The 13,861-nt window shown below is 45.0% G+C and overlaps 1 protein-coding gene and 1 pseudogene across 7 annotated transcripts in view; one reads left to right on the top strand and one right to left on the bottom strand.

The window, feature by feature from the left end:
• The window catches only part of SPECC1 (sperm antigen with calponin homology and coiled-coil domains 1), a 267,975-nt gene that overhangs the window by 168,165 nt on the left and 85,949 nt on the right, over positions 1-13,861 (bottom strand). The window lies entirely within an intron of this gene.
• Positions 6,967-7,059, top strand: LOC117309837 (U6 spliceosomal RNA; annotated as a pseudogene).

The raw sequence follows: 13,861 nt of genomic DNA, 5'->3' as shown, positions 1-13,861 counted from the left end.
CATTTGTTGAAGTAACGAAGGGACGGACACAACACGTGCAGAACATCCACGAGACGCCGTGGGCAGCTGGAGGCGTGTTTCCGGAAGGCAGGTGCAAGTTGGGGCAGAGATGCAGGTTTGGAGTCATCAGGTACCTGGTGGTCCGAGGGGCTGGAGCAGTGTCTCCCACATGGAAGGAGACAAGAGGAGGAGGTCTCTGCGCTTCACAGCAACCCCTCGAGGGCTGGGAAGGACGTTAGTGAGGATCTGCTCCCATCGCCCTCCAACATCTCCAGCAAGGAGTTCAGCGCAGAATGAAACCTCCCCACCGATAACCGGGAGCTCTTGGTTTCCTGGGGCAGCACGCTTCCCTGAACTTCTGTGGCTGCTAGAACATTCTTCCACATGTTCAGTCAAAACCTGGCCCTAATTTTACTGCTTGGAACCAAAAAGGAGAACTCTAACTTTGACTGAAAAAGTAATTGTTGACAAAGTGCAAGGAAGAAAAAAGCACATCATCTTAGGAAAGCAGAGCTGGAAGAGCCTGGTCAGGACGCCCCAGAGTCCAAAGCAGGTGGATTTTACTTAATTGTCACGATTCCTAACTCGGAGATCCTGTTATGGAGGATGGTTTGAGAGGAAAAGCAGGTTTTATAGAGATATCTACATTTTAGGCTCTGTTCTTGGTTCCTGACAAAGGCCATTGCCTTTTGTGGTCCCCACTTGCTGAGATGGGTGGAGTTAACTTCGTCTTACAGGTAACGAAACATGTGATGCTTCTCCAAACGGGAGAGTCTCATCCCACAGTGAGTAACGATGGGAGAAAGGGGTGATCCCTAAGCAATCAGGGTGACGATGACCCGGGCAAACTCGAGGACTTGCGTAAAACTGAAGGACAGGATGCAGAGCCTTGCCTGACTATGAAGTTGGCAGAAACCTGTAAGAAAATGGTCTGGAAAGCTAATCCTGGAAAGGAGCTGAGGTTTGCTGGAAACAATTAAGGGCAAAAGCTCTGCCCCTCCTCCTGTCTTCCTGCACACACGTGCCCCCCAAAATGGTTTTGCCCTGCGGAGGGCAGACCAAACCTTAGTGAGAGGAAACTCAAGCCCAAGAAAACCACCTAAGGAGCATAAATTTCCTGGCCCAGGGAAATGACGACCCCAGAAGCGGAGATAACTTTGAACAAGGTCATGAATGGCTCTCATAAGCACAGAGAGATGAGGGGCAGGCTGGAGAGGAGTGAAGCACACCGCACACGTGGGAGGGTGCAGACTGGGTTCCGGGGCTCACCGCGCGGAACCTGTGACCGTTCCCGCCACCGTCGTGCACAGAGAGGGAAGAGGACGCACACCTGCTTCTGCACACACTGGGAATCTCTAGAAGGATAGCGGAGGGCCAGACAGTGCTGAACGAGGCAGACAGGGAGGTGACAGCAAAGCTTCTCACTGTACCCTTTACATTGTGAGCCATATGATTCTATGACCGATTCAAAAAATGAATATGATTTAAAAATTTTACCTGACCAAAGACTAGAGTTTGATAGAACAGATTTTTAAAGGAATGGTTTGCAAGGGCCCAAAAGGAGCCCCAGGGGTGGCCGGGAGCCAGGATGGGTTAACTCGGAAAATGCACTGAGAACGAGGCAAACGGCAGAAGGACCCTTCCTACCTGCTTTCATTTGAAAGCCCACAGGCGCGGCTACGCCAAGAGTGGGACTGGCAGCGTTGCTGGGGGATCCTTTTGCTTCAGGCCACACAGCTGGGGCATGGCGGGAAGGGAAGAACAAAGCCGCATCTGTGCCCGCCTCTGCCACTTTTCTTCCAGCCTCCCTGCTGCTCCACTGCTGTCTGCAAGCCTTCCTTTCGGACCCTCCGCCATCAACCCCACACACAGTTCCTGACTTGAATACTCTGCACTTAGATTATCAAATATATGTTGATTTCATTTATTATCAATCTCTTGCGTTCGGGTTCCGAAACGAATTCCCGCAGCATAAAGCCACCTCGGCTGGGCTGTCTTTTGGAATTGATCAAATGAGGATAAATATCCCCTCCAAGAGCATTTAAGAAAACCTGAGCAAGGTTCAGTTGAGAGAGGGGGACGGCACGTATCCGCAGGACACACTTCTACTCTATCTGTACTGTAATTTGCTTAGGAAAAACGCTTTCCTCAGTATTCACCTAATTTTTGATGCGGAAATCAATATGCTAAGAAATAAAATTCGACGGCAAGCTTAATCATCCAGACAAACTTTCAGGAAGAGAGAACAGAGCACTGAGAATCTACTGTGCGTCGGCAGCCAGGAAAGGCAGCACGAGGGAGCAGGTCTGGTCATGTTTTCCAGAGGGCGATGTGAACGTTTCAGAAGGTCATGGCCAAGTTCAGGGCCTGGAACTTGAATGTTCCATGAATTCAGTGGAAAGACCTCCGGCTTACCTTCCATCCAACGTGACGGTTACCCAGAACCAGAAAAGCAGAACTTTCTTCTGGAACATAAAACTCATTCCACAGTGGGACTCACCGTTTCCTTCCCTTTTCTCCGCTTCCATAAAGAAGCCTGGGGCACGGGCGCCAGGCCACGTGGTTCTGACCAGGAACCAGCTCACGTTCACTCAAGGAGCAACACCCACGATCGTCCTCCTAGAAGAACGAATCATTCCATCCCTCCGTCCAGAAGCTGACCCTATTAAAGGCCATTAGTCACCATGCTCTCCCGGGAAGGGCAGTTGCAGTGGGAGACGTCCTCGACCTCCACCCACTGTACTGCAGTCATACTGCCCCTGCCACGCTTACTCACAGGCATCCTCGACATTTCAGCTAGCAGACCCCAGCTGTCAACACAAACACGTATCATCAGTAGTATCACAGCTCCCTCCCTGAAGTTTACTGCTGTAATGTCACTCTGGCACGTAACCCAATATGCTCACCTGGTTTAAATTCACCGAAATCTAACAGTAATGCTGTGTTTCTGACTAAATACTGCAGAGAGAGAGTCAATGTATGAATTGTTTAAAAGAATAATAAAGGAGAGAACTGTTACCTAGGGGTGCTAGTGAGGTATTCAGACATATAAGTTTTGCTTTATAAGATGCCTTTGCCGACTTTAGAAAATCGATACCTTGTTCCCTTCAGATACCTAAAGGAGACTTGATTTCTGTACATTTCAGTCCCGGGACGGTTGTGTGTTTCATCAGTAGCTGGCTTCTTCTCATCTTATCATGAATCAGGTTTCCCTCTCCCCTCTGGCTTCCAGAAACTCCTCACCGAACTAGCAATCATGCACTTTCCTTCTAGCTTTTGCTTTTTCTATTTCCGCCCCCCCACATTTTTATCTTTTTATTTTCTTGCATTTATCTCTATAAGATTTCTTAAATTCTTTCATACAACAAAGGGTATAAATCAAAACATTAAAAATTCCACTCTCCCTTTTCTTAACGAGTGGTTCACAAAACGCTCTCCCAACCATCCACATTTTTAAAAAGTAAATCTAAAAATAACTAAAAAAATAATAATAATTTTTAAAAAAAGTAAATCTAGCTGGTGAATACATTGACGGTCAGCTGGTCCACTTTCCACCTTCCGTTCATGATAAACGTTGGAATAGAGGGGAATTCCTCAGAAAAAAAAAATCTTACAAAAATTAGGATAGAAGGGAAATTCCTCAGCTTGATAAAAAGCATGTACAAAAAACCAAAAGCTAACATTATACTTAATGGTAGAAGATTGAATGCCTTCCCCCTAGGGTTATGAACAAGGCAAGTATGTCCATTCTCAGCACTTTTATTCAACACAGTGTTGGAATTTCTAGACAGTGTAACAAGGCAAGAAAGGGAAATAAACGGTATACAGGTCAGAAATGAAGAATTAAAACTGCTCCTACTTGTAGATGACATGATCGTCTACATAGAAAATCCCAAGGAATCTAAAGGAAAAAGAATCTCCGACAAAAGTAAGTGAGTTCAGCAAGTTCACAAGATACAAGATAAACGTAAAAAATAAACTGTATTTCAATATTCTAGCAATGAACACCAAAATTAGAAATACAGTAACATAATACTTACAATTGCTAAAAAAAGCAATAAGTATAAATCTAGCAAAATAGGTACAGGATTTGTAAGCTAAAAGCTATAAAATGCTGATGAAGGAAATCAGAGGAGATCTAAATAAATGTTTGTGTATTGGAAGACTCAACACAGTAAAGATGTCTATTCCCAGAAGACTTTCTGTGTGTACACAGATGAGATAATTCTAAATTTATATAGAAAGTCAAAGGAATGAGACTAGATAAAACAACTTTGGAAAAGAAGAATAAGGTTGGGTTTTCCCTGGTGGTGCAGTGGTTAAGAATCCACCTGCCAATGCACGGGACACGGGTTCGAGCCCTGGTCCGGGAAGATCCCACATGCTGCGGAGCAACTAAGCCCGTGCGCCACAACTACTGAGCCTGCACTCTAGAGCCCACGAGCCATAACTACTGAGCCCGTGTGCTACAGCTACTGAAGCCCGCGGGCCTAGAGCCCGTGCTCCGCAACAAGAGAAACCACCGTAATGAGAAGCCCGCACACTGCAACGAAGAGTAGCCCCGTTTGCCACAACTAGAGAAAGCCCACGCACAGCAACGAAGACCCAACGCAGCCAAATATAAATAATAAATTAAATAAATAAATTTTTTTTTAAGTTGCAAAAGAAAAATAAGATGTGCTTCAACATCATTAGCCATCAGGGAAATGCAAATTAAAACTAGAGTGAAATATCACCACACACCTATTAGCATGGCTGTGGAGAAACTGGATCACTCACACATGGCTCGCGTGACTATAAAATGGCGCAGTCACTCTGGAAACACATTGTGGCAATTTCTTAAAAAACTAAACATGCAACTACCACACAATCCAACAATTGCACTCCTGGGCATTTGTCCCAGAGAAATGCTTCTACAAAACGTCCACGTAAAAACCTGTATCGCATTATTCATGATAATGTTTGTGACAGCTTTATTCATGAGAGCAAAACACTAGACACAACCCAGACTTGTGGGTAAATAAACTGTGGCACATCCACACCAAGAAATACTATGAAAAAATTAAAAAGGAATAAACTTTTGATATATACAACAACCTGGACCACAACCTAACAGATCACCCCAAATCCCTGATCCTTCATAGGCTACTTAATTACACTGATCAGAACCTTGCCAATAAACAGTGGGCCCATATTTGCCTCCTTGCCCCAGGCCCTACAAATGTCAGGGGTGTGCCTGCTTCTTGCAGCCCTCTCCCCTTTCTTAGGATACCCAGCATTCGGGAAGTGAAAAAAAGAACTGTTTATAATGATCTGAGTCCAGAATCTAACACTATTTTACATAGAAACACAAGGAGAGGTTTTTTTTGTTTGTTTTTTGGGGTTTTTTGCGGTACGCGGGCCTCTCACTGTTGTGGCCTCTCCCGTTGCGGAGCACAGGCCCTGGACGCGCAGGCTCAGCGGCCATGGCTCACGGGCCCAGCCGCTCCGCGGCATGTGGGATCTTCCCGGACCGGGGCACGAACCCGCGTCCCCTGCATCGGCAGGCGGACTCTCAGCCACTGTGCCACCAGGGAAGCCCACAAGGAGAGTTTTTACACTTTATTAGACACTGAATTTTCTAGAAATGCAGCTAACATGTAAATCAAGGGAAACCAGCACTTTGCATTATTCAAAGTTTACCCTGAGTCTCAGCGTGAGAGAAAGTCACCGCGTGGACACCACCCCTGGGACGTGACACAACAGATTTCCCTCTGTGAAGATGGATGATTCTAGAAAATCACTAGATCTATATGGAAAGTCTCAGCAGTTCATAAAAGGGGAATCATCTGAGGAATCCAGATAAATATGTACCTATGAAACAAAGTTATTGGAAGAAACAGGAAATGTTTTTAAAAATCTCTAATCTGCATCCTCATTGAAATTCAAGGAGCTTTTATAGCTATGAAGATAGAGCAGGAAGTCATAAAGAAGAAGCAGTTTGCAATCAGAGAAATTATACTAAAGACACAATAGTTGAATTCAAGGAAAGAAACAAAGCAAAGCATATTAGATGATAAGCTTTTAAAAATCAGAGGATGCATGAAAGCAATCAAAAGGATTAAGGAAATCCGTGATGTGGAAGACATACCCAGGAGACCAAGTATACACATATTTGGATTTCCTGAAGGAGACTCCAGGGTAAAAAAGAAAATCAGTAATTAAAGTAATAACAGAATGCCTTGAGGGCATTTAATAAATCTACCACCCAATCCTAGTAACTCTGAGCAAAAAGAGGAAAGGAAGAACTGAACCTGCAAAACAATATCTCAGGCCAACTTTCTGTATCTGATTTAATGGGGAAACATCAAAAGCAATCACAGTGGGCTTCCCTGGTGGTGCGGTAGTTAAGAATCCTCCTGCCAATGCAGGGGACACGGGTTCGAGCCGTGGTCCGGGAAGATGCCGCAGAGCAGCTAAGCCCGTGCGCCGCAACTACTGAGCCTGCGCTCTAGAGCCTGCGAGCCACAACTACTGAGCCCACGTGCCACAACTACTGAAGCCCGCGTGCCTAGAGCCCGTGTTCCACAGCAAGAGAAGCCACCGCAATGAGAAGCCCATGCACCGCAATGGAGAGTAGCCCCCGCTCACTGCAACTACAGAAAGCCCACGCGCAGCAACAAAGACCCAACACAGCCAAAAACAAAATAAATAAATTTATAAAATTTTTTAAAAAGCAATCACAGTAAAATGAGAACAAGGACATCACTAGCATTGAACACAACTCGGGTCTCACGATACAGCAGGAATCAGAGAGAAAAGACACAGCTATGGGATGGAGGAGACAAAAGGCATTGTTATCGCAGCTGATAGAATCCTCCACTTGGAAAACACATAAGAATCAACTGAAAACCATCAGTACCAGTAAGGGAAGGAGTCAGTTATGAATTAAATAGTTTAAAAATATCTAATTAAAAAAATACAAATGCTCACTTCAGCGGCACATTCTAAACTTGGAAGGATACAGAGAAGATTAGCGTGGAGGATGACATGCAAGTTCATGAAGTTTTCCATGTTAAAAAAGAAGAAAAAGAAAGAAAATACAATGACTAAGGAATCCCATCCACCAAAGCAGGATAAGTATAAACCTAGGCATAAACTCAACAAACAGAAGGAGCTGGAGGAAGAGCCGCCGGCAGGAGGAGGGGGAAGGGGAGGGGAGGGGGGAGGGGGAGGACGGGGGCAATAAGCAGACATCAGGGAAAAGCGAAAATGAAAACTCAGAGAACTGGAGAGGCAGCACATTTCTGGACGGAAAGACTTGGCAGAAACGTCAGTGTTCCTGGGGGCAGGAGCAGGGAGAGCGCCCCCCTCTGAACCACGGGTTCCCGGGGAGGACCCCGGAAAGCCGCCGAGCCCTGATGACCCCTGGGAAATACAGGGCCATGAAACCACCAGGTACTACCTAAGAACCCAGGACTTGATAATACCAGCACCAAGTTCGAAACCTCCTCATACCGGGGTCACCCCAGACACCACCTGAAGTTAAAGCTCGTTCCTGGTCTTTCTGGTCTGTCCGATGGCGGAGGGATATAGAAAATGTAGTATTTACATATGATGGACTATTATTCAGCCTTGAAAAGTCTCTCTCCTAGGGTCTGGCCATGGCCTCTCATCTGGTCTCCCCTGTCCATTCGTCCAGTCTGCACAGGCAGCCAAAGTGCTCCTTCCAAAATGAGGTCGGGTCATTCACCCCTCTTTCTCTCAGTCCCCGGCCCCCCCGCCCTCTGTCCTCCTCCCCCACACGGCTCTGTTTACGGAGCTCCATGTCCTGCTCCTCGATGTCTCTCTGTTGCCTAGGACAGCGCCGAGCACACAGTAGGCGCTCGAAAATATTTGTTGACCTAATGAATGCCAGGAGGACTGCTGGTCAGAGCGGGGACTCCCAGCACAGGGGTCAGTGTTTGGACGAGACTGCCATCTAGTGGCAGGACCGCCTTGCAGCTTTGGGGGGCGCTCAGCATCTCGTGGGGGCTGAGATGCGCGGTTATGGGGTACCAGGGAGGACAGCTGCCTACCACGAGGGGCCACCCCATTCTCTAAGCTCCACGCCCATCGGGTAAAACTAGGTCTGCACCACGGGCACCGGAGGGAGAAAAGGAAGAAGCAGGTGTGTCCGGCTGTACCACAGAGATGTTATAATACTGATTCAGAATCAGTTAGGAGGAGCCCGTGTTCAGTGTGGAAATAGGGCGGGCGTGGGCGACACAAAGCCACGCTCGTTTGACCTCTCTGAAGCCCCCTGATCTGGATGAAACACCGCCTTCTCCTGGAGGCTGCTGGGAGGACGAATGAGGCCAGCACCTCGGGGGCACCAGCTGGGGCTGGACCCCGAGCGCCCGTCCACACCCCTGCGGCTGCTGCAGTTACTGCAGACGGCGGCAGGGCCCCGGGGATGCTGGGGCCTGGACACCAGAACCCGGAGACAGTCCAGCTCCTTCACGCAGTTCCCCCAGCACCTGGGTTAGACTGTGCGTTAGCAACAGATGCAAGCGTGAGCAATCATACAATCATTATTATCTAAGGAGTGAGCATTTTCTCCTGTTCTACGTTTGAGGGCTCCTCCTTGAGGATAGATCAATTCCCAGGAAAGGGTGCAATACAGGCTGATCACAGGTTTAACCACTGTGAGTTTCAAACCACAACACTGTATCATAATTTCACAATGAGATCCCTTCCAAATTTAATATATTTGAAAGAAAACACAGATTATACCATACCATGCATTACCAAAAAAAGTGTCCTAAAGCCAAAAGTTCAAAAACTAAGTAAGACTTGAGGGCCATAAAAAGATTTCTGTCCCCTAAGTTCTATAAATAATTTATAATTACATCTTTCCTTTAAGAGGAAATCAACTACATACTGCTAGCATTTTCCTTATTTTCTTTAGTTTTATATTATTCTTCACAGCTGAATCTATAGAGAATGGTTGTGAGTCCAGTGAGGTGCCGTTTCTAACACACTAAATCACCTCCCTCTTTGACTCAACAGGACTGAGATTTAAAAACCCACACTTACTACTAGTGCCAACACTCTCGTTCCCCTGGTTTTCGTGCTCATAAAATAAAGACAAAGTGTGATCCGATATTCACACGACCAACTAACACGACTGCATAATTGCAGGGGTGCTGGCACCTGCGACAGAGACACACCGGCTGACGGGCAGCATGGCCATGCCGGCCACTGCTTCTAACAGTGGGCTCATCAGCTGATGCACGGGTCCAAATTCACCAGGAACGAGGCAGTTTGGGGATACATGACAATGTACAAAAGTGTCAGCTGTCCAAAAGCTGATATGAAAATGTTAAGGACAACCTGCACTTCAAAACACAAGGTCCAGAGACAAATGCAATTTTCTAATTCAACTCGATGAGGTCAAAGGATATAATTTCATTACAATCAAGTAGATGGCAAACTGGATTTGAATGATAACTACAGGAATAGAAGTGCATCTTACATTTCAATAGCCCGTTACAGTTTACAAAGCATTCACAGACCTTTGCTGTGACATCATTGTGCCGTAGATCTGTAGGTATTTCCTCAAGGGAACAAGTAAGGAAACTAAAGCCCATGGGGTGTGGGAACCAGTAAAACCAAGGTCTTTCTCTAGAATCCTGAACAAAGGGAGTACGTGCTGGGATCAAGCAGTTAAATAATTTACCAATGAGTAGTTAAGACACACTAAAAAGCAAGTGGAAGAGGAAGGATTTGGCTAAGGCAAAAAAAAAAAAATTAGGTTATGATTTGTATTTACTCTGTTTTTATTTTTTTAAAGCAATGTCTGCATGTGTTTTTAAACAGAAAGATCTAACATGAAAAGTCTCCTTCCTCCACCACTTCTTTTTTGTGTGTGTCTTTTTTTTTCTTTAATTTATTTTTGGCTGCGTTGGGTCTTCGTTGCTGCGCGCGGGCTTTCTCTGGTTGTGGCATGCGGGGACTACTCTTCGACGCGGTGCGCGGGATTCTCATTGCGGTGACTTCTCTTGTTGCAGAGCACAGGCTCTAGGAGCGCGGGCTTCAGTAGTTGTGGCTCGCAGGCTCTAGAGCGCAGGCTCAGTAGTTGTGGCGGGTGGGCTTAGCTGCTCCACGGCATGTGGGGTCCTCCCGGACCAGGGCTCAAACCTGTGTCCCCTGCACTGGCAGGCGGATTCTTAACCACTGCGCCACCAGGGAAGTCCCTCCCCTACCACTTTCAATTCTGGTAACTCTCCTCAAAGATAACGTCCCTACATCCTCCCAGAAAAAAAGTTATGATTTCAAAAATTATATTAACATCTATTTAAAAATCAAAACAAATGAGGTCAGACTAGATGCACCATGTTATTTTCCCCACTTAGTAATGATCTTTCCCTGTCCGTACAGACGAATCTGTGTCCGTTTCCATGGCTGCATACTGTTCTGCTGTACCAAAATCTCATTCTGCAATCAGCGCTGGGCTGATACACACTTAGGTATTTCCAGTATTTTACTATTACAATAATGCCACAACCGAACATCTTGTCCATATATATAGGCATCCTTTTTCAAGTATATCAGTAACGCTAAATGCTAAGCGGTAGAAATTCTTGGTGAAAGATTATATGTATTTCAAATGTAGATAGATTTTACCAGATTGTCCTTGCCATCAGCTATATGTGGTGTGGTTCCTTTCACACTTCATAACATCAGAAATTATCAATCGTTTTAATGTTTTGTTTTGTTTTTTTAACTTATTTTGGCCGTGCCGCACAGCATGTGGGATCTTAGTTCCCCGACCAGGGATCAAACCCGTGCCCCCTGCAGTGGAAGCGTGGAGTCCTAACCACTGGACCACCAGGGAATTCCCTCAATCATTTTAATTTTTACTAATCTGTTAGGGGAAATTGTATGTAATAATTATTGCTCTGATTTACATTCCTTTACCTCTAAGTAAGACTTGGCATCTTTCTAGTGGCTATCTGTATTTCCATTTTATGTGAACTACTCTTTTCTTTTTTACTATTTTTCTTTTTCTTATTGATTTATACAAACTCTTTGTAAATAAGCCCCCTTTGTTACATGTTTTGCAAATAATTTCCTCTTTTTACGAAGGAGTGTTTAATACTTATGTGATTTTTCACCATTTCCTCTATGGCTTCTGTGTTTGTTCCTACTTAGAAAGGCCCTTCCAGGGCCGAGACTACAAGTTGATTCTCCCATGTTTTCTCTTTGTACTTGCATGGTTTCACTTTTTTTTTTTTTTTTTTTTTTTTTTTGCATGGTTTCACTTTTTAAAATTTAATCTCTAATTCACTTGGAATTTGTTTTGATGAGAGGAGTGAGATAGGGATCCAGCTTTATTTTTTCCTAAAAATCCAATCAGTTATTATTTTTGAGTGAATTATCCGTCTTGATATAAAATGCCGCCTTTATCCTACATGAAATCCTCCAGTGTATTCTGGACTGTCTCCACTGTTCCACTGAAGAGGTTAGTCCCTCGATCACTAATTTTTCAGAAATTTCCTGGTTATTCTAGAGTATTGAGTCTCCTAGATCAGGGTTTATCAACAGCGGCACTAGTGACGTTTTGGGCAGAAGTCCTGTGCTTTGTAGGATATTTAGCGGCATCTCTGATCTCTGCCCACTAGATGTCAGTATCACCCCCCTAGTGATGACAACCAAAAAATGTCTGCAGACTTTGCCGCTTGTTCCGTGGGTTGGGGTGCAGGGCAAAATCGCCCGCAGTTGAGAACCCCTCTTTTAGATAAATCCAGTATCATTTTATCAGTGTTTTTACTCTCAAATTCCCACTGATATTTTAATTGTGATGAAAACGAATTCACAGAATAATTTAGATATTTTTGTTGTATACTGACTAAATTTAATCTTTTTTTTTTTTTTTTTTGGCTGTGTTGGGTCTTTGTTGCTGCCTGCGGGCTTTCTCTAGCTGCAGCGAGCTGGGGCTTCTCTTGTTGCGGAGCACGGGCTATACGCACGTGGGCTTCAGTAGTTGCAGCTTGTAGGCTCTAGAGCGCAGGCTCGGTAGTTGTAGCGCACAGGCTTAGTTGCTCCACGGCATGTGGGATCTTCCCGGACCAGGGCTCGAACCCATGTCCCCTGCATTGGCAGGCAGATTCTTAACCACTGCACCACCAGGGAAGTCCCTAAATTTAATCTATATTATATTTAGTCTTCTTATCCAAGAATCATGTGTATTTATATCTTCTTTTATGTCCTTTAAAAGGGTTTTAAGAGTTTTTAAAATAGAGGCTCTGGTAATATTAAGTTTATTACTAGGTATTTTACCTCTTTTGTTCCTTCATAAATGGGATCATTTCTTATTATCTTTTCTAACTAGTCACTGATAAGAAAACTACTGATATTTTATATTCTATAACCAGCCACACACTGAACTCTTTTTTTTTTTTTTTTTTTTTTTTTTTTTTGCGGTATGCGGGCCTCTCACTGTTGTGGCCTCTCCCGTTGCGGAGCACAGGCTCTGGACGCGCAGGCTCAGCGGCCATGGCTCACAGGCTCAGCTGCTCCGCGGCATGTGGGATCTTCCCAGACCGGGGCACGAACCCGTGTCCCCTGCATCGGCAGGCGGACTCTCAACCACTGTGCCACCAGGGAAGCCCTGAACTCTTATATATCTAATAGATTTTTAGGACATGCTAAGTTTTTTCTCATGATACAACTTTCAGGAAATTCTAAGCATTTTTCTAAACATACAGCGGTATTACCTGCATAAAATCATCATCTTGTATCCTCATTTCCAACATGAATACACTCCTATAGCTCTCCTGTCTCAATGCCTAGGTTAATACTTGCAGAAAAATTTGGTGGTGGGCAACCTTGAATCATTCTTGATTTTAATGGAAACACTTCTAGGATTTCACCATTGGGCATAGTGCTGGCTTTGGCTTGAGATACATATATTTCTTTTTTTTAATATAAATTTATTTATTGATTTTTTGGGCTGCGTTGGGTCTTCGTTGCCATGCCCGGGCTTTCTCTAGTTGCAGTGAATAACGGCTACTCTTCGTTGCAGTGCACATGCTTCTCATTGCGGTGGCTTCTCTTGTTGAAGAGCATGGGCTCTAGGCACACGGGCTTCAGTAGTTGTGGCACATGGGCTCAGTAGTTGTGGCTCACGGGCTCTAGAGCTCAGGCTCAGTAGTTGTGGTGCACGGGCTTAGTTGCTCCACGGCACGTGGGATCTTCCTGGACCAGGGCTCGAACCCATGTCCCCTGCATTGGCAGGCGGATTCTTAACCACTGCACCACCAGGGAAGTCCCAAGATACATATATTTCATATCACTAAAGAAGTACCCATACACTTGTAGTCTACCAAGAGCTTGTTTTTAAATCAGAAAGAGTGTTAATTTTGTCAAAGACATCTTCCATCTCTATGGGCATGACCATATGGTTTTTCTTTTGTAGTCTATTAATATTGTATGATGGATTATATTCCCCAATCTCCTATTAAGCATTCCTGGATGGCGTAAATCCACTTGGTTGTGATGTGCACTACTGTTCTTTTAATTTCTTGTTGAATCACACTTGCTAATATGTTCATCTCCCATTTTTGCATCAATATTTGAGAGTGAGGTCAGTCTGTTAGTTTTTAGTGGTGCTTTGTTAACCCTTATTTATTTGTTTGTTTGTTTATTTATTTTTGGCTGTGTTGGGTCTGCGTTGCTGCACGTGGGCTTTCTCTAGTTGCATCGAGCGAGGGCTACTCTTGGTTGCGGTGCGCGGGCCTCCCATTGTGGTGGCTTCTCTTGTTGCAGAGCACAGGCTCTAGGCGTGCAGGCTTCAGTAGTTGTGGCATGCGGGCTCAGTAGTTGTGTCACGCAGCCT

This window comes from Tursiops truncatus, chromosome 20, assembly GCF_011762595.2.
Source record: "Tursiops truncatus isolate mTurTru1 chromosome 20, mTurTru1.mat.Y, whole genome shotgun sequence".
Classification (NCBI taxonomy): domain Eukaryota; kingdom Metazoa; phylum Chordata; class Mammalia; order Artiodactyla; family Delphinidae; genus Tursiops; species Tursiops truncatus.
This window is presented reverse-complemented; position numbering and strand designations above follow the sequence as displayed.